We start from the raw sequence: 26,496 nt of genomic DNA, 5'->3' as shown, positions 1-26,496 counted from the left end.
CTTTATGCGCTGTAGACCAGTCCCTATTCTACCTAATTCTTATCAGGAATTCTGCATATATAAAGAAGAAACTCCTAATTTTCTATTTGTTTACCCTAAAATGCAGTCTGTACAGCAAAGTAAGGAAAATGCTTGATGCCTTCGCTTTCATTAGCCATTTTCAAAGTGTCCCTTAGACGTTTCGCACGCAATTTCCCAGCGCATCCTCGCGGTGGATCTTGGCCTTTTCTCCTGGAAATGGGAACTACATGACCCAGAACGCCTTGCGTCGAAGGCAGAGTCCCTGAGCCAATAAAGGCTCAGGGAAAAGGAGTTTCTGTTTGGGCACAAAGCGTCGGGCGGGACTTCCTGTCTCCTCCTCCAGGCGGCCATTTTAATTGGCCTTGGTCTGTTTCGGCTCCGCAACGCTGGGTAGGGAAGGAGGTGACGGGACAGAAGAGGTGCGAGAGGAGGGGCTGACCCTGTGGCATAGAGGCGGGCCTGAGGTTCGGCGATGTCTCTTAGGGTGCCCAGCGCCAGGCCCGGGAGAGGGACCGCCGTGTCCCCGTCCTGCCTCCTCTCCCGCCGCTACCGGCCCCGCCCCGCCCACAGAGTCCGATGGCTGCGGCGGTGCTGAGGGACCCGCCTGAGGTAAACGCTCGTCCTCCGGCCCCTCACCGTCCTCACCCCACCAGACACTAAGCGGGGCGCCTGCTCACGTGCCCGCAGCCCAGGCCGTGGTGTCCTGGACGGTGAGGTGGTCGTGGGTGGGGCCCTGTTTCAGACAGTGTGATGGCTCGTGGGAGAGGTTTCAGGTGGAGGGACCGCAGGTGCAAAAGCTTGGAGGTCGGATTGAGGCGGAAGGATTCGGGAAACCTGGGAACCATGTTCTGTCCGCAGGGAACAAACAACGTGAGGCAAAGCCTGGAATAGCAGGATGAGGGTTCTTAATGTTAGAACTCTAGAAGCCATGGGGAGTTTTAAGAAAAGAAATACAGGATCTACGTCAGAGTTTAAAAATTTCCCAAAAGCTGTTCAAAGGAAAAACGAAAGAGGCGATGACGACATTTAGGTACTGGGAGGTTGAATCTTTGTTCAGGTTCTCACGCAGCTGGTAAGGACACTGATCATTGAGATTAGACCATCAGCCTGAGGTCACCTGGCTCCAGGGTCAGGGAAGGGTACAGGGAGGAGATCAGCACATGGAACCCCACCATGGATCCTTTCCTCCGAGCCCTGCCTCTTTGCACATGTTCCCATGGCTGCAGAAGTGCTTGTGGAATTCACACAGGAAGGTGGAGCGTGTCCCAGTCCCTCAGGGCCAGAAACCCCACTCCTGTGTTCTCTGAATTGTGGTTTCCTGGGACTCTTAATGCTATCCCTCCAATTCTTGAGTCTGGGAACTCTGAAGAAACTCCAAACCCATAGCCCTGAATCCATGTGAGGCTTTATATAGAGGTATTCTCATGATTGGCAACCAGTGTAAACAGGCGTGGAGGGTTCTTCCAGGAACTTGTTCCAAGATTTCCAGATGTTTAGAGGTAAAACTGATCAGGGATTGTTCAGGAAACCACAGGTCTCCTTTCTTTTAGGTGAGAACTAAGAGCAGGGACAGGAGTCAGTATAGAAATGGTTCCCTGAAAAGATGGATGTATATTCTAGAGGCGAAGGGAGATTTGGATCAGAGGAGAGAGGTGTTCTTACCAGTGTCTATAAACAGGCTCCATTTGGCTGTAAAGTGAAGAGACTGAAGCTGAGAGAGGAGGGGAAAATCAGGGTAGAGGCTCCTATCATAGTCCAGGTGAGGGTTAATGGACCATAATGGTGGCTTAGGAAAAGTGGTTGTATTCTGGATGCATGTTTTAAAAAGGGACAATTAGATTTTTTTCTAATGTGAACAGTGAGGGAGTAAAACAGGAGTCAGAGATTACCCCCAGGGTTTCCAGCCTTAGGAGCTGTAGGGATGAAAACTCCATCATCTGGGATGAGAAAGACTGTAGTAAGTGATAGTCACTGGGGGTAACAAGAGCTTTGTTTTAGCCATGTTTAAAGTCTGAGGTGTATCAGAGGTCACTGAGTGGAGGCGTGAAAGGAGCAGCTGAACACATAGGTGTGGAAATGTGTGGAGGGGTTTAAGATGGAGACATCCAAAATGTGGTCGGTACTCTGTAGACCATGATGAGTAAGCTGTGGTGACATTAAGGAGGGGCAGTCTTCAGGTTACGGTGTAAATCTATTAGGTGCCCAGGAAAGGGAGGGTGGGGCTGTGGACTCAATATCTGGCTTCAGTACTTGGGTCATGGTATTGGGCTTCACAAACAAAAGTGAGGAAGGTAAGTGGCCATAAAGGGAGGTTGTGTTGGGGACGACATAGTGTGGCAGATGAGTAGACATTCTAAGTGGCCAATGGAAATGAGAGGGATGCAGAGGCCTAGAAGTAATTGAGGCAAGATGACAGTCAGGCTGGAGCTGGTGCTTTCTTCCCTATGGATGCTTCAGGATTTTTTGATGACTTTGGTATGCTCTGACATGTTTCATTCAGCCTGGAGGATAAGAACAGGGGAAAATGTCGTCATATGTGAGCATCAGTAGGCCTGGGGTGGGCCACCAATGGGCTAGGCTTTGAATGAGGGTTAAGTGGACGGAGGAAAGTTGTGCTTGTTAAGAGAACAGCAAGTATAGCATAGAAGTGGAATAGGGCCATGGGTGTCTGAAATGAACAGTCGATTCTGTGTGGCTAAGTCAGAGGTAAGGAATGGAGACTGTCAGGGTGGCCATTATAGAAGATTTTGTCACTGCCACTGCTAGTGGGAGCCATGGAAGTCTAGAGAATTACTGGATCCTTTATGAATTTGCCAAGCATACTCTGGATGCTGTCAGCTAAGTTGTGGTGTAAGGCCTAAAATTAACTCCCAGTATTATATGCTTCCTTGACATGTGTTGAAACTGGCAGGACCTCAAATGGCCTAAGCAGCAGTTCCCCACTTTGCTCTGCTCCAGTGAATAAGGTCTCCTAAACCAAACAATGCTTTTTATAAAGGGGACCAGGTATAATTCCTGCTTATCCCTTTGTAGTGAGTTTCAGTTCCCTGTCAGCCCTTTGGAGTTATTCAGAAAAGGAAATTGCATCCTCCCATGGAACCAGGGGCACCTTACCCTCTTGATACTACAAAGCTTACGTCCCACAGCTCTTGGTTGTTCACTGTTTTCCAGAGTGTAACTCCCTGTAGCCCTGTATGGAATGTGGTGTCTTCCTATTCCAGGCTGTGGATATATATGATTAATAAGATGCTGCTGATAACATCTTTCCAGTGTCAGGTGCCCTAACCCTAGGCAGAAATCCCACCCTCACCAGTGGAGTGAAAAGGAGGTGATCAGGGCTTCCCTGGTGGTGCAGTAGTTAAGAATCCACCTGCCAATGCAGGGGACTTGGGTTCGAGCCCTGGTCTGGGAAGATCCCACATGCCACGGAGCAACTAAGCCCACGAGCCACAACCACTGAGCCCTTGTGCCACAACTAGTGAAGCCCATGTGCCTAGAGCTCTTGCTCAATAAGAGAAGCCACTGCAATTAGAAGCCTGTGCAGCACAACAAAGAGTAGCCCCCGCTCGCCTCAACCAGAGAAAAGCCTGCGCGCAGCAACAAAGATCCAACACAGCCAAAAATAAAAAAATAAATAAAAATTTAAGAAAAACTTTATTTAAAAAAAGGAGGTGATAAAAAATATTTCAACGTGTGGGGAGGTCAGGGAGATGCTTATAGAGTGGGATGGTGAGTTGGTGGTGACCATGGGCATGTCTAAATTTGAGGGATGTGCAGTCTCGAGAGTGATATGTACATGGAGAAGGAGTACGTTTCATGGTCCCAGGTCCCTGGTATTGGGACTTACATGACCTTGATCACACCAGGGGTATTGCCTGGTAGGAGGGTTGGATGCCTCTATGTCAGGCCCACAGTTTAAATATATGTTTGTGCACCTGTCTCTTGTTGCTGACGGCTGGACCCAGTAGTCATTGGGCCCATAGGGAGACAGTAGCACCAATGGCGCCAGGGCCTAGTTTCTCCTCTGACTGGGGAGATTGGGAGGAGGATAGACATAGAATAGATAAATAGGGGAATTGATTGTAGGTCCTCTTGAGAGAGGATTGTTTGTGATTTCATCTGTCCCAATCACGACAGGGCAGTGTGACTTTTGAAGATGTGGCCGTGAACTTTTCCTTGGAGGAATGGGGTCTCCTTGACGAGGCTCAGAGATGCCTGTACCATGATGTGATGCTGGAGAACTTGGCACTTAAAACCTCCCCGGGTAAGGCCCTCAAACCCACCCCTGTGCCCTGAACTAGTCTCTGCCCTTTCTTTTTATCCATTGGCAAGTCTCCCCTTCTCACATCAGGACCTGGGCACTGCTTTCTTCCCCAGTTCCCGGAGTAGGTGTTGTAGCTAGTAGGGCTGAGGTGTGAGCACTGCTGTCTCTTCTCTTTGACAGATCCAGCACCTGCTACCCCCTGCCTTGCAGGGATGGATCCAGAGCCAGGAGTCTTATAGGCATGAATCCCACCTTATTTACCCTCTCCATAGCCAGGTGAATTTTCCAGATCCAAGGCACCTGTGTACCCCAGGTTCTACTTCCTTCACCTAGCTAACATTTCCTCATTCTTGCTTGTGCCAGAAATTGCTGTTACTGACCCGGTCACTGTTATTATATGGACAATGGGCTATTCTTGCAAGATATTCCTCTGAAGTTCTTTTTGTAAGATTTAATTTTATTTCTTCTGCTCTATCTTTTTGGCCATTGCTGGCTGCTTATCTGTCCTGTCTTTACTTTAGTACTTGAATCATCCAGGTTCTGCGTAGCTGCTCATCAAGGGGGTGAAGTAGAGAGGTTCACAGAATAGAAAGGGCTCCAACTACAGCAAGGACTCATACATAGTCTGGCCCTGATAAGTAGCACCTGGGGGAGGGCGTGATGTCAGGGCCATATACAAATCATGCCAGAAAGCTATTCTCTGACTAGCCTTTTTGTGCCAATCACAGTGGCGGCCACACCTCATTTCTGCCTGTACTTCCCCATTCTTCAGTTAGCCACCTTCTCAACTCTACTACTTGTCACTTTTTATTTCCAACATAGGGCTAATTCTCACCTCCCTGGACTCCATCTCTCAATGCTTTTTCACACTGATCCGTCTGCAGTGCTGTCCAACATTGGCCTGTACCATTTATGTCATGAGGTGTGCACATTATTAATCCTTGAACACCAGCTGCTCTGTTGCAGTTGGATTTTCCTGAGCCTGGATACAACCTACTACATAGTACTCATGTGTCACCACCAAACAAGATCCTGCTAAAAGTTGTTTGCAGAATGAGCTGTAGAGCCTGCCTCTTCCCTTTGTGTCACTCCACATGGTTGTGTTCCTCACCTTGTGAGGCCTCCCCCATTCTGTAATCTTTAAAGGCCCAGTGCTGCTAAGCAGCCTCATCCTCAACTTGAACCCGACCACCTTGTCTTGCAAACAGTCCCATGGGCTCATCCTTGGATTTGTGAGACACAGATTTGTATTAGGGATTTCTCCTTGCACAGAGTCAACGTGTACATCTCCAGCATTTCTCTGCTTTCAGGTTGTTGGCATGGAGAAGAGTGAGGAGGCACTTTCTGAGCAGACTATCTCTGATCAAGGAAGCTCACAGATCAGAATTGTTAAGGCAGGTCTGTCTCCCCAGAAGGCCAATCTCTATGAGATGTGTGGCCCGATCTTGAGTGACATTTTTCACTTGGCTGAGTACCAGGTAGCACGCTGTGGGCAGAAACTACACGTGTGGGGCGTGTGAGAAACCATTCTATTTCAGAGCAAACCTCCATAACCAAAAGCAGCACACTGGAGAGAAACCATTGAGAAATGATGTGAGGAGAACATTGTTTGTGAACAGCTGAAAATTCTGTGTATCAAGGAAGCCCTTTACCTTTGGGGATGTTGGGAAGGACTTCCTGGGCAACTTAGGATTTCTTCACCAACAGGCCACATGCACCTGGGAGAAGTCAAATAGTGGAACTGAGCGTGCGACTCCCTTTCCAAGGGGAAAAAATCATTATAAGTGGGGATACTGCCCAGAAACTTGCAGTGGCAAACACACTTGTTCAGCACCAGAGAGTCCTCACTAGAGGAAGACGTTACACATGCAGCTAATGTGGGAAATCATTTAGCAAAAGCTCCCATCTCGTTAGACATGAGAGAGTTCACACTGGAGAAAGGCCTTATGAGTGCAGTGAATGTGGGAAATCCTTTAGCCAAAGCTCTAACCTCATCACACATCAGAGAGTTCACAGTGAGAAAAGGCCTTACAATTTGGGGAATATGCTGAATTCTTTACCTACAGCTCCAGTCTCTTAAAACACTAGACTGTTTGCACTGGATCAAGGCCTTGTTAATGCAATGAATACGGTAAGGCCATTAGCCCAAGGTTTTGACTCTGGAACCACAGATTTCAGAAGGAAAAAAACATCTTGCATGTGCAGGGATGTACAATTTCCTTTTTCAGTATGTCAACACTTGAGATCCCTCATCGTGGTACCATCTGAATTGAACCTCATACATCCAAACGTCTGCAAACATCCCAGGTATGTGGGAGCTGCACTGTACTTTTTAACCTGCCCAGGTCCCTTGCCAGATTTCTGTCATTGACAGTTTCTGTGGCCAAAGCCATTTCACCTCTCCCACCTGGCAGGTACTCACAGTGTACAGCATTCACCCACCCCAGGGTGTTCAGGGAAAGAAACCTTGGTCTTTCCCATTCACAGGAGGGATTGTGAGAAGCCTGAGCACTCACTCCTTTCTCATTTCTTTGATGAGTTAAGTCACTGACCTGACCCATTTTTGGCCCAAAGGACTCTGCTTGTGACTTGCAAAAATGGATGACCTTATTCAGGGATATTGTTGGCCTCACATAACTCCTATGATAGGATTTTCTAGCCCACATAACTCCTATGATAGGATTTTCTAGCCATCAAGTCACCAATCCAGGAGTAGCTTCCCTCCCATTGCTCTGGTTTGTGCAATTATAAAGGTCTCACTGTTTAAGCCACATTTAATCTTGAGGTTCCATTCACTGTAGGGGATGATTTGAAAACACTTGGGTTCTGCTAACATAAAGGACTGATCAGCTTTTGTTGGGAATCCCACGCTTTGTGTGCCTTAAGGGCACAATATGATAGCAGGTATACCTCTCTCCATTTTGGGGTTTGTTTGCATTATTGCCCAAGGCTTCCAAGGAAAGACTACAGAGCTTTCTGGTTCTAATTTGTGGCCTGAGTGCCATATTTTCTTGGTTCAGAGGTCAGCCTGGGGAAGGAGCAATTGTGATAACCTTCCTTGCTTCTGAGAGTAACATGAAATTGTTGTCTTGTTCACAGGGGATATTGCCTTGAGCTCAGCATTAGTGAGGAAAATATTCTCCCAGGTCCTGCAGTAGAGCCATGTGCCCTTATGTGCAGAATTCTGCAGTGTAGCATCACTGGTTGTAAGATTATAGGGGGAATGATAATTGTTACAGAAAACATTGGATTAATAGTGGGAGGAGGACACTATTACAAGCTGGTTGGAATGTGCCTCATTTAAAGGGGCATCCACAACGACAGTGTTCCAGTCACTGTTGCTGTGAAGGATGAGCATGTACAGAAATTCTCAGATCTCCTGAATTGAGAAGGGCATTACAAGAGAAAATAATCTGAAGGTTTTGTGGATTTCTGTAGCCTCTGTGGGCTATCCTCCTCAAGGCCATTTCTGTGCCAGACAGAAAAATGAGAATAGAGAGAAGGGATATCTTTTCATCGAGTAATGGACTTTGTGACCCAGACAGTATTCCTGTTGAATCAGGTGGGAACAGTCTTCATTGCTTACTTATATTTTTGACCACTGAGGCAAGGTGACCCTCCCAGGGTGTGAGGCAGAAAGTGGTGAAGTCAATATAGGGGATTTTACAAAAAGAGTAAGAAATCCAGATTTTTATTTTGGATAATATTTTTAAGCTTTAATAAGGTATGAATACATGCAATAAAATGCACATGGTTAAAATATACAATTTGATAAGTTTTGACATTTATATAAATCCATGGAACCACCATCACATCCATAATAAACCTATCTACCTTCATATTTACCTTGTTTCTTTCATTGATGTTACTCTGACCTCTAGTCAATCATTGATTTATTTTTCTTTACAATAGATAAGTTTGCATTGTCTAGAATTTTATATGATTAAAGTCATAAAGTGTTTATTCTTTTCCCCTCAGGTACCCGCATGTGACATGTTTATTTTGAGAGTCATCAGTGAGTAGTTCATTCTTTTTGTATCGACGAGAAGTATTATGTTCTGAGGATATACCACTATTTGTTTATTCATCTGTTTATCCGTATTTGAGTTGTTTCCAGTTTTTGACTGTTGGAACTAAAATTGCTGCAGACTTTTGAATATAATTCTATACATGGTTATGTTTCACTTTTCCTCTATTAATACTTTAGGGTGCAGTGCCTGAGTTTCAGGCTTAGTGAATGGATGACTTTTTAAAGAACCCTACAGTGTGATCTGAAATGGTTGTTTCCTTTTGCATTCCTACCAGAAGAGTTTGGGACTTCCAGTTATTCCATATCATTGCCAATATGTTTAGTCTTTTTAAACTTTTTTTTTCTTTTTAATTTGGCTGCATCAGGTCTTAGTTTGTGGCACATGGGATCTTCATTACGGCATGTGGGATCTTTCATTGCGGTGTGTGGGCTCTTCGTTGCAGCATACGGGCTTCTCTCTAGTTGTGGTGCACAGGCTCCAGAGAGCATGGACTCAGCAGTGGTGGTGCACTGGCGCTCTAGTTGTGTCATGTGGGCACTCTAGTTGTGGCATGTGGGCTTAGTTGCCCCACAGCACGTGGGATCTTAATTCCCCAACCAGGGGTCGAACCCGTGTCCCCTGCATTGGAAGGCAGATTGTTAACCACTGGACCTCCAGGTTAGTCCCAAGTCTTTTAATAAGACTTTTTGACCCTTTTAATAAGTGTATAGCACTATCTCACTGTGGTTTTAGTTACATTTCTCAGATGTTTTATGACGTGGAGCATTTTTTTCATTTTTTAAGTCCTCTTTTGGTAAAATGTCTTCTCGTAGCTTTTGTCCATTTAAAAATAATTAATTTTGACTATTTCTCTCTTCATTAATAAATAAGATAATGAAACAATGAAGACTTGAAACTTCATTCTTTAGTGATGTGACTCCTAGCCATAAGAAATAATTATTTTTGAATTCTGAAACACTATTTCCTAACTTTTTTTCTGCTGTACACATTGCAGTGGCCACATACAGCATATACTTTTTAAAGTTTAATCAGCATTACTAACATATTCTCCATAATCAAGCCAAGATTTGTATTGTTTGCAGTTTCCCCAGTGTGAATATTCCCACTTTCGTCAATTTAAAACTTCCAATGTGATACCACTGAACATGGAGTTTGAAAGTTGACAGCAGCACACCAATATATTCTATTTCCACTGTAGTGATACAGTAGCCACAAGCTTCAAGAACATAGAAGAAAAATGTAGTGAAATGACTAAGAAGTTAAAAGGTTTTTTTTGTTTGATTGTTTTTTGGCAGTACGCAGGCCTCTCACCGCTGTGGCCTCTCCCGTTGCGGAGCACAGGCTCTGAACGCGCAGGCTCAGTGGCCATGGCTCACGGGCCCAGCCGCTCCGTGGCATGCGGGATCTTCCCGGACCGGGGCATGAACCCGTGTCCCCTGCATCGGCAGGCGGACTCTCAACCACTGCGCCACCAGGGAAGCCCTAGAAGTTTTTATATATTTTTAAACAGTTCAATTGCGGTAAAATTACATAAAGTAAACTGCACATATTTTAAATGTACATTTTAATGGTTTGACACGTGCTTACAACTGAAACCAAAATTTTCCTTCTACCTATTTTAACTCAGCCTTCTCCACATATAAAATTACTGATACAATGACATATCATTTGTTATTTCTAATATACACAAAAATGGAAAAGATTGTATTAGGAAACTGGATGAACCCCTTTCCAATCTGCCACCATTTATCATTTCTTGGCCATTGTTTCATTCATCTTCATATATGCTAGAGGATTATTCTACTTTTAATCCCAGACATAACATATAATGCATAACCTCTTCAGGATGCATTTTTAGAAATTGAGTGCTCCTTCATAACTCTAATAACTATCACATAAAATGAAAACACTTAAGAATTTGGAAGTATGCTTAGTTTTCTCAACTATCTCAAAAATGTATTTAAGGCAGATTAATTATGGTCAGGATCCAAAATGTATTCTTAGGGTTTTGGGTAGCTGTGTCGCACTAAGTCTCTTAACCTTTAAGTCTCACTTGCCATTTTTATTCTTATTTGTTGATCAGAATTAGGCAGATTATAGATGTGGTTTATTGAATCTCTGATACTGTTTAACTGATCACCCTTTCCCCATAATCCTGTGCAGTAGATATTAATGAGGTAGGTGATTGAAGTTTGGTCCCAGCGAAGTGTGTGATGGTGACTACTGGGTAAATAAAAATAAACTCTCTGGACTCAGAAATCCTCTCCTCAAAGGTGGTAGTGACAGAAAACACTTTTATTATTGAGTAAGCATTAAACCAGAGTTTGGTTTGTATCACAGGTCATATGCTAAGAAATTGCAAAGGCTGAAAAAAACTCCACCTTATGTAGCTAAGCAGATACAACTCATTACATACATGTTTTGATGATAATAACTAGTCACCTAACTCTAGTACCCGTGTCATGCTCGGTCACTGGCTGAGAACAGCTTGCTGAGAATGGCCTTTGGAACGCTGTGGTGGCTCCCAAGGCAGCACAGCTGGGAGCTGTTGGCCAGCTGCACTCCTCAGAGCAGGATACGTCGTAAAGGAAAAACTGAGCAGCCTACTTTCGTGGCTGCCCAGAACTGAAACTATATGTATAATATTTGATTAATTTTAAATATGGTTTGGTCAGAGCAAAGAGGCAACAGAATAATCCTTTGGCAGGTCTCTCTCAGATTCTTAAACTTCCATCTGATTCCTTATCTTAAAGCCATCAAAGTAGGTCTACTCTAAAAGTAAGAAATAGGCCCAGAAAACAAACAAAAAAATAGCCAAGAGAATTTGACTGTACCACTTGTCACACATGGTTCTTCTTCTAAATTTATCTGGCAGTTGGGGTGACTATTGTGAAAGGAAAATAAAAATGGAGCCGATATTGCTCAGGGCTGTCTAAAATGGAGCCGGGAATCTATTAAGGAAGTGTGACTTATGCACCTCTCAGCCTGGATGGAATCTGATCTTTTGACTACTTATTGTCCTAATGAGGCCATCCAGAACATCTGCCAGAAAGTCAAGATTCTTATCAAACCCTCATCCTAAAATAACTCATGACAGCCTGTCTACTTATCACACCCAAACCCTAAAATAACTCCTGATTTCTTAAGGACAAATAGTTCCTAAATTGCATCAGACTCAATCACAATTCTCAAGAGGCAGCTTTAACAAACTCAGAGCTTTTTGTCTTTGTAAGCCCCTTACTCTCTTCTCCTGGAACATATTTTGGGGTTACCTGAATCTGTGTCTCCTGAATTGTAGACTCCAAATAAACTTTTCCTTTTTTATAACGTTTTTGTTTGTTTGGTTTGGGTTTTTTTGGCCATGTTGGGTTTTCGTTGTTGCGCGCGGGCTTTCTCTGGTTGTGGTGAGTGGGGGCTATTCTTCGCTGTGGTTCATGGGCTTCTCGTAGTAGCTTGTCTTGTTGCAGAGCATGGGCTGTAGGCACGCGGACTTCAGTAGCTGTGGCTTGCAGGCTCAGTAGTTGCGGCACATGGACTTAGTTGCTCCATGGCATGTGGGATCTTCCAAGACCAGGGCTTGAACCCATGTCCCCTGCATTGACAGGTGGATTCTTAACCACTGCGCCACCAGGGAAGTCCCTAAACTCTTCTTATTTGCAGCCTCCTATATTGTGTTTTGCTTGGCATTACATGCGTCAGAAGTGGGATACAGAGCGACCTGCAAAAGCCCTCACCAACTCTTATCTAACACTGGCTTGGATTCAGTTAAGGTGCCTGCAAGAGACTGTTATGCTTTATCATCTCCTTGGTGATCCCAGATCGTGGTGGTGAGTCCTCCTGTACCTAAGCCACCCATGTTGGTAGAAGTTCTAGTTTATTTGGGTGTCCTCTATTGCCGGCTTCTGTCCTCTAGGATTTTGTTTCCTGTTTTGAGCGGCCTCCAGCATTTTGCTTCCTGTTTGTTTTTTGATTTTATTGAAATATAGTTGATTTACACTGTGTTAATTTCTTCTGTGCAGCAAAGTGACTCAGTTATGTATATGTGTGTAATCTTACTCATATTCCTTCCTGTTGTGGTTTGTCACAGGATATTGAGTATAGTTCCCTGTGCTATATAATAGGACCTTGTTGTTTATCCATCCTTTATATAATAGTTTGCCTCTGCTAATCCCATACCCCCAACCCTTCCGTCTACTACCCGCCCTCCGCCTTGGCAACCACATGTGTATTCTCTATGTCTGTGAGTCTGTTTTTCTTTTGTAGCATACTCATTCCACAGGCAGGGAAACTGAGTGTCCAGAACCAGGGGACAGTCCTGTGGCTGAGAAGAGGCAGAGCAGAGACCTGAACCCCTGTGGCAGAAGTATCTCAGGGTGCCTCCTATGTATACAGGTGCCCTGGGCAGTTCCCTGCTGGCTGAAGACACTGGTGTAGCCGCCAGGTAGGACCCCAAGTAGGGATCAGAGCTACTATGGGAAGAGCCCCCTGATGGGATGGGGCCCCTCAGCCCCTGGAACTCTCTCCTGTTGTTGCAGCCTCCCCAAGTGCACTGCCACCACTCTCCAGGGTATCAGGACTCCCAACAGCTACCTCCTTGGGGCCCTTACTATGGGCCCGGCCCTATGCATCCTCCCAGAGCCCCTGAGGCAGCTCCATCATTAGCCCCATTTTGCACTGGGGGAAACTGACGATGTGTGGGACTGGAGGGGGTATCTCTTACTGTGACCCCGGCAGAAGTGGGGATGCAAAAATCAATCGCAGTCTCACCCACTGTGTTCCCCCTTCCCTCTGGCCTGGTTCCACCCCAAGAAACCTCTCCTTATTCCCTCGGGCTCCTCTTAGGAGCTTTCTCAACCTCTTCCCTGTTGCCCTGCAGATCCTCTCCCAAATGCTGGTGGTCCCTGTGTTAATTTGCTAAGGTTGACAAAACATGGCATCATAGTCTGGGTGCTTTAAACAACAGAAAATTATTTCCTCACAATTCCAGAGGGTAGAAGTCTGGGATCAAGAGGTTAACAGTGGTTTCTTTGGAGGCTTGTAAATAGCTGTCCTCTTCCTCTGTCTTTACATGGTCTTCCCACTGACATGGCTCCCCACCCCCACAGGCATGCAGCACTTTCCCCAGGTGTCACCCCAAACACATGACTGGCCCTTGCTGCCACATGTGAGTCATCCCAAGGCTGTTGGTCTTCCTACTAACATCACCTCAGGGCGTCTTCTCCAATCAGTGCCCCATTACTCAGCTGTCACTGTTGTGGACTTTGGAAGAGATGCTAAGGACTAAGAATGTCTACTGTAAACCTGCCCTGTCCCTGTCCCCATGGTTCTTCTTCTCACTCCCTCCAGCTGGTGAATTTGGTCCTCCCCAACACTCTAGGTAAAAAGCAAACCAATGACTGCTAATCCCTAAGAATATTCCTGCTCCCTCTTGGGGAACTAAACTTGACCACCATTCCCTGAATGGGCTAGATGAAGTCTGGCCTGTCTTGTAAATCCTGCATCATTCACATATCACAGGATGACAGTGTCCCACACTTGTTACACTGTGTCCCCAGATATATATAGGCAGATCATATCCAATACCTGAAATGTTTGTTTCCAGGCTGTGTTATGGTGTGGTAGCAAAACACAGTCACACTATTTTTGTTTCTAGGTGTGTCACATACAAATTATTTTATTTGACAAATACACACGTAAAAAACAAGAGATTTACTTCTCCCTGTTGAAAATGGGGAAAGAGATTTCTTTCCTCTCCCTTAGACCATTTACCTTAGAAAACTTGCAGGAACTGTCTCATCTCTTTTAAAATGCATGTCTTTGAAGACTAGAGAGGCCTTTTTTCAGCTGGTCTTCCTTTTTCTTCCAGTTTTAGGATTCAGAAATGTCTTTCTCAAGAACCTGCTTTCTCCTCAACCTGCAGGCATCAGGGAGTTAGCTCATTTATCAGTTCTTGTACGAGGATAGGAGTCTCATCTTAGTGGATGCTGTGCTCCAACTTAAAAAACTACCTCCTATTACAAAGATGAGAAGTTTGTGTTTCCTGTGGCTAAAACCAATAAGCAAACACAGATAGTCACCCCAATTACCAGGTAAAATTAGGACTCTGTGTGACAAATGGTACTGTCAACTCCTCTTACTTGAGGACTAGGTATTGTTTATCTTGAACATACATATGCAGTGCGCTGTATCTGTTTGGATAAATAGGGGATTTAGGTTTTTTCTGTCTTTGCAGTTTCCTGGTGGATTGCCTGTGATGCACGAGTACTTTGCTTTAATGCTTATTCAATAATAAAAGTGGTTTTCTGTCTCTACTACCATTGTGGAAAGGATTACCAGGTTGGGAGAGATTTTTGTTTTTACTTCCCTAACAGTCATCATCAGGCACCTGTCTGCAGGGATCAAACTTCATCACCCATCTCGTCAACATCTAGTATACAGGATATATGGGGGGAGGGTGACCAGTTAAACAGTGTTAGAGACTCATTAAGACCCATCTTGCATGTGCCAAATTCTGATGAACCAATGACAGCAAATTATGAGAAACAAATAAGAATTTTAAAAGATAAGTGGACCCCACATATTAAGAGATCTGTGAGACACAGCTACTGAACCCTGTAAGGATATATTTTGGATTCTGATTGCAACTAATTTGACTTAAGAAACAAACACATTTTTGAGACAATTCAGCATTGATACAATGTTTATATTTTTCTGATAACTATTGTGTTATGAAAAATCCATTCTGAAGAGATTATTCATTAAATGATACCATGTCTGGAATTAGTACAGTAGTTCCCCCTTATCTGCAGCAGATGCGTTCCAAGACCTCCAAGTAGATGCCTGAAACTACAGATAGTACTAAACCCTATATGTACTATGTTTTTTCCTATACTTGCATACCTATGATAAAGATTATAACAATAGCTGTAATAAAAGTTAAGTGAATGTGGTGTCTCTCTCTCTCAAAATAGCTTATTGTACTGTAGTCGCCCTTTTTGTGATGATGTGAGATGATACAATGCCTATGTGGATTCACTGGACAATGGGATGATTCATGCTGTGGGTGGGACGAAGAGGGCGGTGAGAGATTGCAGCATATAGAAAGGCACGCAATTTAAAACTCATGACTTATTTCTGGAGTTCTCCATTTACTATTTTCAGACCTTAGTTGACCTTGGGTCACTGAAACCCCAAAAAGCAAATCTGTGAATAAGGGAGAGACTGTGGTAAACTAAGGCACTGGTGTAAACGGGGAAAGATGAAGTAAGAATGGCCATGAAATGATGGAAGATGGGGATGGATTCATCTGGTTTCATAACAGTCTCTCTTTTTTTCATAAGTCTTTTTTTCATAACAAAAATATATATGTCCTTGTATCAGTAATTTTATATGCTGAGAAGGATAAATTTTAAAAGGCAGGAGGAAACTTGGTTTCAGGATTGTAAGCATGCGTCAATAGATCAAATGGTAGATTTTAAGTATGTGTGGTTTAAACTGTTTTCAATGTATAGTATGTCATCTGCCAACACTGACAGTTTTACTTCTTCCTTTCCATTTGGATTCCTTTTATTTCATTTTCTTCTGATTTCTGTGGCAAGAACTTCCAATACTATGTTAAACAAAAGTGACAAGAGTGGGCATCCTTGTCTTGTTCCTCATATTAGAGGAAATGCTTTTAGCTTTTCACCATTGAGTATGATGTTATCTGTGGGCTTATATATGCCTTTATTATGTTGAGGTATGTTCACTTTATGCCCACTTTCTGGAGAGTTTTTATCATAAATGGATGTCAAATTTTGTCAAAAGCTTTCTCTGCATCTATTAAAATGAAATGTTTTTATTCTTTAATTGTGAAATATTTTTATTCTTTAATTGTTAATGTGGTATATCACATTGATTTGTGGATAGTGAAAAATCCTTCCATCCCTGGGATAAATTCCATTTGATCATGGTGTATGATCCTTTTGATGTATTGTTGGATTCAATTTGCTGATATTTTGTTGAGGATATTTTCATCTATGTTCATCAGTGATATTGACCTGTAATATTCCTTTTTTGTGATACCTTTGGTTTTGCTAGCAGGGTGATGCTTGCCTGGTAGAATAAGTTTGGAAACATTCTTTCCTCTGCAATTTTTTGGGAATAGTTTGAGAAGGATAGGTGTTAACTCTTCTCTAAATTTTTGGTAGAATTCACCTGTGAAGCCATCTGGTCTTGGACTTTGGTTTTCTGGTAGTTTTAAAACTAGTGATTGGGGCTTCCCTGGTGGCGTAGTGGTTGGGTGTCTGCCTGCCGATGCAGGGGACACGGGTTCGTGCCCCGATCTGGGAAGATCCCACATGCCGCGGAGCGGCTAGGCCCGTGAGCCATGGCCGCTGAGCCTGCGCGTCCGGAGCCTGTGCTCCGCAACGGGAGAGGCCACAACAGTGAGAGGCCCGCGTACCACAAAACAAAACAAAACAAAACCACTAGTGATTGAATTTCCTTACTGGTAACTGCTCTGTTCACATTTTCTATTTCTTCCTGGTTCTTGGGAGATTGTAACTTTCTAAGAATTTGTCCATTTCTTCTATGTTGTCCATTTTATTGGCATATAGTTGTTTGTATTAGCCTCTTATGATCCTTTGTATTTTCATGGTTTCAGTTTAACTTCTCCTTTTTCATTTCTGATTTTATTGATTTGGGCCCTCTCCCCTTTTTTCTTTTTTTTTTCTTTTTTTTCCCAAGATGTTGGGGGTAGGAGTTTATTAATTAATTTATTTTATTTTTGCTGTGTTGGGTCTTCATCTCTGTGCGAGGGGTTTCTCTAGTTGTGGCAAGCGGGGGCCACTCTTCATTGCGGTGCGCGGGCCTCTCACTATGGCGGCCTCTCCCGCTGCAGAGCACAGGCTCCAGATGTGCAGGCTCAGCAGTTGTGGCTCACGGGCCCAGTTGCTCCACGGCATGCGGGATCCTCCCAGACCAGGGCTCGAACTCGTGTCCCCTGCATTAGCAGGCAGACTTTCAACCACTGCACCACGAGGGAAGCCCTCCCCTTTTTTCTTGATGAGTCTGGCTAGAGGTTTATACATTTCGTTTATCATTTCAAAGAACCAGCTTTTGGTTTCATTGATCTTTTCAATTTTTTTTTTGTCTCTAATTCATGTCTTTCTGCTCTGATCTTTATGATTTCTTTTCCTTCTACTAACTTTTCGTTTTGTTCTTTCTCTAGTTCCATTAGGTATAAGGTTAGATTGAGATTTTTCTTGTTTCCAGAGGTAAGATTGTATTGCTATAAACTTCCCTCTTAGAGTTGCTTTTGCTGCATCCCATAGGTTTTGAATCTTCATGCTTTCGTTCTTTTTCATTTCTGCCTAGTTGTTTTCTTTGTTTCTTTCTTTGCTGCACTGTGCAGCTTGTGCTATCTTAGTTCACTGACCAGGGATTGAACCCAGGCCCTTGACAGTGAAAGCATGGAGTCCTAACCACTGGACCACCAGGGAATTCTCTGTCTCTAGGTATTTTTTGATTTCCTTTTTGATTTCTTCAGTGATCCATTGGTTGTTTAGTAGCATATTGTTTAGCTTCCACGTGTTTGTGGTTTTTACAGTTTTTTTCTTGTAGTGGATTTCTGATCTCATAATGTTGTGATTGGAAAAGATGCTTGATATGATTTCAATTTTCTTAAGTTTACCAAGGCTTGCTTTGTGGCCCACCGTATTATTAATCCTGGAGAACGTTCCATTTGCATTTGAAAAGAATGTGTATTCTGCTGCTTGTGGTTGGAATGCTTTATAAATATCAATTAAGTCCATCTGGTCTAATGTGTCATTTAAGGCCTGTGTTTCCTTACTGATTTACTGTATGGGTGATCTGTCCATTGAAGAAATTGGGCTGTTAAACTCCCCCACTATTGTGTTACTGTTGATTTCTCCTTTTATGGCTGTTAGTATTTTCCTTATATACTGAGGTGCTCCTATGTTGAGTGCATATATATTTACAGTTGTTATAATTTCTTCTTGATTGATCCCTTGATCATTATGTGGTGTCCTTCTTTTGACTCTTGTAACAGTCTTTATTTTAACATCTGTTTTGTCTGATATGAGTATTGCTATTCCAGGTTTCTTTTGATTTCCATTTGCATGGAATACCTTTTTCAATCTCCTCATTTTCAGTCTGTAGGTGTCCCTAGATCTGAAGTGGCTCTCTTATAGACAGAATATTTACTGGTCTTGTTTTTATATCCATTCAGCCAGTCTATGTCTTTTGGTTGGAGCATTTAATCCATTTACATTTAAGGTAATTATCAATATGTATGTTCTTATTGCTGTTTTGTTAATTGTTTTTGATTTATTTTTGTAGGTCTTTTTTCTCCCCTTCCTCTTTTGTTCTCTTCTCTTCTGATTTACTGAGACATCTTTTCTTTTTTTTGGCAGTCCTGTGTGGCTTGCAGGATCTTAGTTCACTGACCAGAGATTGAACCTGGGCCCACAGGAGTGAAAGTGCTGAGTCCTAACCACTGGATAGCCAGGGAACTCCCTCTTCTCTTGTGATTTGATGACTAACTTTAATGTTGTGTTTGGATTCCTTTTTTTTTTTGGTGTGTGTATCTATTGTAGATTTTTGGTTTGTGATTACCATGAGATTTGATATAGCAGTCTATATAAACAAGATTATTTTAACTTGCTGCTCTTTTAATTTCAAATGCATCTCCAGTATCCTGCATTTGTACTCTCCTCATGATTGCTGGGGGGTTTTTTTGTTTTGTTTTGTTTTTTATAAATTTATTTATTTTATTTATTTTTATTTTTGGCTGTGTTGGGTCTTTGTTGCTGCACGGAGGCTTTCTCTAGTTGCAGTGAGCGGGGGCTACTCTTCGTTGCAGTGTGCGGGCTCCTCATTGCAGTGACCTCTCTTGTTGCAGAGCACGGGCTCTAGGTGTGCGGGCTTCAGTAGTTGCAGCATGCGGGCTCAGTAGTTGTGGCTCGTGGGCTCTAGAGCACAGGCTCAGTAGTCGTGGCGCATGAGCCCAGCTGCTCCGCAGCGTGTGGGATCCTCCCGGACCAGGGCCCGAACCCGTGTCCCCTGCATTGTCAGGTGGACTCCCAACCACTGCGCCACCAGGGAAGCCCTGATTGCTGGTTTTGATACCATATTTGTGTTTGGTTGCTTTCCTACTTTTTCTGTATGTTTGCCTTTACCCGTGAGTTTTTCCATTTGTAATTTTCTTGTTTCTAGTTGTGGCCTTTTTCTTTTCTTTTCTTTTTTTTCTGCGGTATGCCGGCCTCTCACTGTTGTGGCCTCTCGCGTTGCGGAGCACAGGCTCCAGACACACCTGCTCAGTGGCCATGGCTCACAGGCCCAGCCCCTCCACGGCATGTGGGATCCTCCGGGACTGGGGCATGAACCCGCGTCCCCTGCATTGGCAGGCAGACTCTCAACCACTGCGCCACCAGGGAAGCCCTCCTTTTTTCTCCACCTAGAGAAGTTCCTTTAGCATTTGTTGCAAAGCTGGTCTGGTGCTGCTGAATTCTCTTATCTTTTGCTTGTCTGTAAAGCTTTTGATTTCTCCTTCAAATCTGAATGAGACTGCTGGGTATTCTTGGTTGTAGGTTCTTCCCTTTCATCGCTTTCAGTATATGGTTCCACTACCTTCTGGCCTGCAGAGTTTCCGTTGAAAAATTAGTTGATACCTTATAGGAATTCCATTGTATGTTATTTGTTGCTTTTTCCTGTTACTTTTAATTTTTTATCTTTGTCTTTAATTTTTGTCAGTTTGACTACTATGTGTCTCAGCGTGTTCCTCCTTCAGTTTATCTTGACTGGGGCTCTCTGCACTTCCTGGAGTTGGGTGACTGCTTCCTTTCCCATGTTAGGGAAGTTTTCAGCTATTATCTTTTCAAATATTTTCTCAGGTCCTTTCTCTCTTCTCCTTCTGGGAACCCTACAATGTGAATGTTGGTGTGTTTAATGTAGTCCCAGAGGTCTTTTATACTGTCCTCATTTCTTTTTCTTTATTCTGTTCCATGGCAGGGATTTCCACCATTCTGTCTTCCAGCTCACGTAGCCTTTCTTCTGACTCATTTATTCTGCTGTTGATTTTGTCTAGTGTATTTTTAATTTTAGTTATCTTATTGTTCATCTCTGTTTGTTTAGATCTTCTAGCTTTGTTAATCATTTCTTTTGTCTTCTCAGTCTGTGCCTCCATTCTTTTTGTAAGATCTTGGATCATCTTTACTGTCTTTACTCTGAATACTTTTTTGGGTAGATTGACTATCTCCACTTCACTTAGTTGTTCTTCTGGGGCTTTATCTTGTTCCTTCGTTTGGGATATATTCCTCTGCCATCTCATTTTGTCTAACTTTCTGTGATTGCAGTTTACGTCCTGCAGGCTGCATGGTTGTAGTTCTTCTTGCTTCTTGTGTCTACCCCTTAGAGGATGAGGCTGGTCTAAGAAGCTTGTGCAGGCTTTCTGGTGGGTGGAACTTGTTCGTGCCCACTGGTGGATGGATCTGGGTCTTGTCCCTCTGGTAGCCAGGGCTGTGTCAAGGGGTGTCTTTAGTGGGAAGCAGTGAGCTCAGGAAGACTTTAGGCAGCCTATCTGCTGATGGGTGTGGATGTGTTCCTGCCCTGTTGGTTTGGTCTGAGGAGTCCCAGCACTGGAGCCTATAGGTTGGGTAGGGCCAGGTCTTGGTGAGAAAACAGTGGCCTCCAGGAGGGCTCACGCCAATGAGAATCCCCCAGAACTACCACCACCAGTGTCTTTGTCCCTTCATTGAGCCACAGTCACCCCCCACCTCTATAGGAGACTCTCCAATACCACCAGGTAGGTCTGGCCTAGGCTCCTATGAAGTCACTGCTTTTTCCCCCGGGTCCTGATGCACACAAGACCTTGTATGCTCTCTCCAAGAGTGGAGTTTCTGTTTCCCAAAGTCCTGTGGAGTTCCTGCGATCAAGCCCCACTGGTCTTTAAAGCCAGATACTCTGGGGTCTCCTCCTCCAGATGCCACACCTCCAGGCTGGGGAGCCTGATGTGGAGCTCAGAACTTTCACTGCTGTGGGAACCTCTGCGATATTATTATTTTCCAGTTTGTGCTTTGCCCACCTGGTGGGTATGGGATTGGATTTTTATCACAGTTGAGCCCCTCCTACCATCTCATTGTGGTTTCTTCTGTGTCTTTGGATGTAGGATAATTTTTTTGGTAGGTTCCATTGTTTTTTTGTTGTGATTTGCTGTGTGGTGATCATAGCAGTTAGTTGTGATTTTGGTGTTTTTGTGAGAGGGGGTGAGCTGACGCCCTTCTCTGGAACCATTATTTTTAATAAGAGTTTGTGCCTAACAATTTAAAGACCTCTGGCCACATGTATTTGTAAAGCAAGAGTTTCCTGAATCTGGTCCTTTTGCTTATTATTTCTCTGTTTCTCCCTCAGGTGTAGCCTTTAAGTAGTCAAAATAAACGAGGTGAAGGCATCTCTGGGTGTGGGGGTACAAGAGGCCAGCAGCACCTCTTCCTGCTATTCTCTTGGTGTTTGTAGTGGTGGTGTTTTTAGGCTGAGTGGTAAACTTCAGGCTCATTTTTCTATTAATGAAAAGAAATTGGCTGTGGAAACATAGACGTATAAGGAATAACATAACAAATACTAATATACCACCTTCCCCCCCCCGACTTAAAGAAGATATTTTTCTTTAAACTGATACATAGGAACCATATTTTTCTGCCTTCACTGTCCAGGATTTCATTAAGAAAATGGGATTCATGCTCCCAAGGAATTTGTGTGAGAATTAAATGAGAGCATATAAACAAAGCATGGCACATGGCAGGTTCTCAAAAATTGTAGCTGTTAGTATGAACACTTCCATACTTATTGTTATTCTTGTTTTATTTATTTATTTAAATTTATTTTTGGCAGTTTGGTGTTCGTTGCTGCACACAGGCTTTCTCTAGTTGCGGTAAGCGGGGGCTACTCTGTTGCGGTGCGTGGGCTTCTCATTGTGGTGGCTTCTCTTGTGGAGCACAGGCTCTAGGCACGCGGGCTTCAGTAGTTGTAGCTTGCAGGCTCAGTAGTTGTGGCTCATGGACTCTAGAGTGCAGGTTCAGTAGTTGTGGCACATGGGCTTAGTTGCTCCGCGGCGTTTGGGATCTTCTTGGACCAGGGCTTGAACCCATGTCCCCTGAATTGGCGGGTGGATTCTTAACCACTGTACCACCAGGGAAGTCCTATTGCTATTCTTATGAGCCCCAGGTAGAGCCTGGTTACAGAAGCTGGAAAAGGTCAGAGCTGTGGAAAGGAAAGGGGTGACTTGGCATTCAGTGATGGGTGGGGAGATGCAAAGTTTCAGAAGAGAGTTGAAGTAAGGCCCTTGGGGTTTCAGATGCTGATGTCTTGGAGCCCTTGTTTTGCTACGGTGTGGAGGAGGCAGGCAGCCACATGGTCTGCATTGTGAACCCCAATGTGGAAGGACTCACTACTTTCAGTGAGTCAGAGGCTCTGCTTCCTGCATGTGGCAGCAGCCTGGCTTCTCCCAAAATGAGTGTGGACCCAGCTGTGTGTTGTGCCACAGAACAGTCTAGAAAGCACACAGGCTGTTCTTTCAGAATGTTTTATTTGTCCCAGGAGATGTTTGTTCAGTTCTTCAGTGAAGCTGTATGAAGCCCTTGAACAGTATCACTAAGATATTAATGGGCCTTGTCTTTCATCATATTCTTTTTGGGAAGAGCAGCAATGAAGCCCTTAAGTCCCCACCAAATCCACTCTTTTTAAAAGATGCCATTCCTGAGACCTCCAGGCCACACCCATCTCTGTGCTGTCTGAAAGTCAATTTATTCCTGTTATTTTTTTTTTCTAGATTATTCTGTCTCCTGGTTTGAGTTTTAGTTCTTAGGATTGGGAGCTTCTGGAAGCTTGTTTGTCCTTCTGTGTTTTTTGTTTTTATATTGGCTGTGCCAAAAGCCTTCTGGGATCTTAGTTCCCCAACCACGGACTGAACCCAGGCCACAGCAGTGAAAGTGTGAAAAGGCCAACTCTTAACCGCTGGACCATCAGGGAATTCCCATTCTGTTGTTTTTATTTGAGCTGTAAACACAGTCACCCAATAACCCCTCCTGTGAGAGAGAAGGGCCTTCTGAGGATTCTTTCCAATATTTGATCCCAGGCATGGATTTTGTCTTTCTACAGAAATTGTCCTGTCCTACGAGCTTTATTTTGAAAGGGTACTTCAGATCTTTTTGGAACACGGTAAAATTTAGGACATAAGGAGAGACATTCATGTATTATTTTCTTCTGAGTTTGACAGACATTATTGTATTTCACCAAAGCCAAGATTTCGTCCATTATAAGAAGGACCACTATTTTATGTACCTCTAAAAAAGTACACTGCCCACTAAACCATGTCACACAGTCATTTAAAAAATCCTGATTTCAGAGAACTGAAAAAGGATGTGTGTTTTAAAACTGACAAGGTGTGATGTACAAAACTGGGCAGTCAGAATGAACCAGGAGTCAGAGTTCAGACGAGCACACCTTTATTCCACAGGGGCTTTCACAATGTGTCTGACACCCATCACTGAACTGCTTATTGTCTGTGTGCACCTGCTTCGTGACCCATCTACTTACAGTGTGCCAGCTGGTGCAGTGTTAAGTCCAGTTGTTTGAGCCAGAAATCTGAGTATAGATGGGACTCCTTCCTTGCCGTCCCTCCTACAACTAACTCCCGGTACTTGATTCTGCCACTCGAATATCTGTACTGCCTCTTCCCAACGACCCAGCCTCACAACAATTGCCCTGGCGCAGGACTCAACTTTTTCTTACAGGAATATCCCAGGAGTTTCCCAACAGGACCCTCTACATCCAGGCTCACTACCTCCAATTGAATCGCTACATGGCCGACCACTGAAACGTATCCCTGCCTAGTGAGTGCCCATCTGTGCTCTTAACTGTCCTGGAAAGATGTTCACAAAATTGGGGAGTCCACTGAATTTATTTCAATCCATGGCATCAATGCCCCAGACTCTTTCGCACATTCTGGCCCTGTCTGGCAGCTTTGTCACTATCTTCCACACAGGAGCACACAGTCAAAAAGCAGACACTCTTTGGCCCTTTCCCCGGATCTGTAGGTGTTGCCCATCCTGTCTATTCAGATGTTTATGTATTTTGAGTGTAGTTGATGCTTTTCTAGTTCTATGTCTTATGTGAGTAAATATTCTTTATCCCATGTGTATTCAGCAAATATTTTTCTCTGCCAGTTTCAAGGTTTTCTTTTCTTTTTTTTTTTGTATTCATTACCTCCATTTTTTTGTAGCTGCACTTTTGGCTTTCAGATTAAGGTATGTCAGAGAGGAGAAATGTTCATTTAATAAAGTATGTGTTGTTGCTTTTTGTTTCCTCTTGTGTGAGGGCTCTTCAGGGTGTGTGTTGAAAATTACAGCTCGTGACTGATGTGACCAGACACATGGCCGTGTCGAATTTCTTTGGGAAAATGTGGAGCTGAATCCACATGGAGGGTAGCTAAGTTTTCTCTGGACCTGCTGGGAGGTGCTGGCCTGGTAGGGAAAGATGAGGAAATGAGGGGAAGATGTTTCCTGATGGGGGCTGCTGGTTGGGGATACCAGGGGCAGGGAGGTCCATCTCAGAGGTCCCAGCAGAGGAATAAATGGGGGAGGAAAATTGTGAATTTTAGTCAGTCTTGTGTGGGGTGGGGAAGGAGACTGGTGTCCTCTTTTAGGGTCATGATGTTCCATAATCTAGGTCTTTTTATTTTGTTAGCATGACCATCCTTTCACTGCTCTAGGTCCCTTGCAGCATTGTCTTCAGCTAGCACACCAGGGACGTGTGTGTTCTTCCTGGGGTCTCTCGACTCTTCCCCACAGAACAATGGATTAATTTCTGGGATCACGTTTCAATTCCATTCATCTCAGTATATATCCTCATGCCAGTTTCACCGTGTTTCATTTCCCAGGGGCTGTGTTCAGAACATTTGAAAGTAGTAGGTCTGAGCCTTCAATTTTGAGGGATTTTTTTTTTTTTTATAACTCTGGTAGAGCTGTGGGGTCCGTTGGCATTCCACATTTTGGGGTGTCCTTTTCTGCTCCCCTTTGCTGATATGTACACCCTGCTCCCCTTTGCAGAGGCACACATGTATTGAAGACCTCTTGATTCCTTTAAGGTGTAGACAGCATGAGTGGAACTTCTCAGCAAAACATCGTTTTTGTTTTTGTTTGTATACAGGTTTTCAAAGCAACTGCATGAAAGCTTGGAGGCCTACCAGGTGGTCTGCAGGTCTTAGCCTTTTTGGCTTTGGCCCATGATGCCCAGTTGTGTCTCCAGGGGCCATTATCTGCATTTCATCAGCAAGAAGAGTTGCTGTTGTACCTCATCCTCCAGTGATGGGTATCAGCATTTCGGAAGGTTAGCAGGACACAGAGGTGTGTAGTGCTGTCTTGTGGTTGTAATTTTGCATTCCTCATAAATCCTATATGGTTCATATTTCTGTCCCCTTATGTATTTTCTGTATATCTTTGTAGGCGAAGTGTCTCTTCAGATCTTGACTTACCTTGAATGGAGCTGTTTGTTTTCTAGTTCTTTGTCTACTCTGAGGAAAAATTCTTTATCTTTGGCCTCTGTTAGGCAAATAAGATTTCTCTTCCACTTTGTGGCTTGTTTTCTGGCTTTCGGCATAATGTATTTCAGCATGGAGAAATTTTCATTTAATAAAGTAATTGTTAGATTTTGTTTCCTTTCGTGTGAGGGCTCTTCATGATGTGTGTTGAAAGTCACAGCTCAAGATGGACATGACGAGACCCATTGCCGTGTTGATATTCTCCTCTGTGATCCTCTGTAATTTTTTATGGTTTAGTATATGTTCAATTTGCCTGCAGACAATTTGGAGTGACTTTCAGTGTGAGTCATAAAGTCTGTGCCTACATTCGTTTCACGGCACGTGGTTCCTAACTGTGCTATGATTAGGGTTCCAGAAGTCTTGGGATATTGGCCTCCGTCCCTTGGAACCTGGAGAGTGTGGTGCATTGAGCGGGACTGCCTGCAAAAAATTCAGCCTCCGCTGTAGTGGGAGTGGGTGCCCCCTGCATTTTCCCAGTTGGCCAGCAGAGGGTGACAAACCAGCCTCTCTCACCAGTGCGGGATCTTCCTCTTCTGCCCAGAGGCTTGGCCTTGTGCACAGCTCACAGGCGCTAGGTCTCTCCA

General features: G+C 43.9%; 1 long non-coding RNA gene across 1 annotated transcript in view; it reads left to right on the top strand.

The window, feature by feature from the left end:
• The first annotated feature begins 337 nt into the window (after nt 1-337).
• LOC111170093 (uncharacterized) overlaps nt 338-26,496 on the top strand; it is a 50,278-nt gene continuing 24,119 nt past the window's right edge. The window contains exons 1-2 of the long non-coding RNA XR_016390818.1: nt 338-630; nt 4,159-25,718. This is a non-coding gene — a long non-coding RNA (uncharacterized LOC111170093). The remainder of the gene's footprint in view (nt 631-4,158; nt 25,719-26,496) is intronic.

This window comes from Delphinapterus leucas, chromosome 20 (genome assembly GCF_059928025.1).
Source record: "Delphinapterus leucas isolate spDelLeu-1000000601 "Yukka" chromosome 20, BTC_Dleu_Yukka2, whole genome shotgun sequence".
NCBI classification, from domain to species: domain Eukaryota; kingdom Metazoa; phylum Chordata; class Mammalia; order Artiodactyla; family Monodontidae; genus Delphinapterus; species Delphinapterus leucas.
Note: the sequence above shows the minus strand (reverse complement) of the source record. Positions and strands in the feature narration are given on the sequence as shown.